This window comes from Salvelinus sp. IW2-2015, unplaced genomic scaffold (genome assembly GCF_002910315.2).
Source record: "Salvelinus sp. IW2-2015 unplaced genomic scaffold, ASM291031v2 Un_scaffold4527, whole genome shotgun sequence".
NCBI classification, from domain to species: Eukaryota; Metazoa; Chordata; class Actinopteri; order Salmoniformes; family Salmonidae; genus Salvelinus; species Salvelinus sp. IW2-2015.
In genome coordinates, this window is record NW_019945797.1 from 86,736 (window position 1) to 87,760 (window position 1,025).

A 1,025-nucleotide genomic window follows, 5' to 3' on the forward strand; every position below is an offset into this window, starting at 1 on the left:
CCACTAGGCTACCTGCCGCCCCAACACAACACTGTAACCACTAGGCTACCTGCCGCCCCAACACAACACTGTAACCACTAGGCTACCTGCCGCCCTAACACAACACTGTAACCACTAGGCTACCTGCCGCCCCAACACAACACTGCAGTATACCCAACATTTGACACCGTAATGCTGATATTTGATAAATCCCCAGAAGGAGTTTATGCAAAGCAAAATGAAAGATTCAATATTAGCCTAGAAGCCTTAAACCAATTGGAAAACGCTGTGTTTCCTACAGCTGTGTTGTTGTCAGCGAGGCCCCTTGTCTGGAGCCGTGGAGAACAATGGAGAAACAGAAATGTTGTCTCTGTTCTCTCTGACCTGTCTATTCCATCAGTCTTGTTTGAAAGCTAAAACATATGTCATCATCATCCCTGAGGAGATCAGGTCACCTCAAACACATGTGTTGTAACAACCCATAAGTCACAGCGAGCGACTGACCGGGCGGGTACGGCGGGTACGGCGGGTACGGCGGGTACGGCGGGTACGGCGGGTATGGCGGGTACGGCGGGTACGGCGGGTACGGCGGGTACGGCGGGTACGGCGGACCGCTTCAAACGCCAGGGATCAATTAAGATGCAATGACACTGCCACCTTGGTTTTACAACGGCCACTTCTCTGTGTCCTCTCGACATTGTGAAAACCAAAACAAATTACCCAGCGCACCCACTTCACCCTACCCTTCCCCTCCTCTTGTGGTGGTGTGGGTAGCAGAGCAGAGAGAAAAGCCTGGAGCACTGCAGTTTTGTAATTCAGTCAAATAAAGCACTCCTCCTGTCAGCTGTCAGACAGGGAGCTTAGCGGCAGGGTCAGGGGTCATGCTGCTGCTTTCATGAGAGCAGTAATCGATTAGCCGTCAACGCGCCGCCGCTGCGCTCAAGTGGGAAGAGTGATGGAGGGCCACCTGGGTCCCATCTCAATAATTGCTTGCCTCCTCTAGGTGTGTGTGTGTGTGTGTGTGTGTGTGTGTGTGTGTGTGTGTG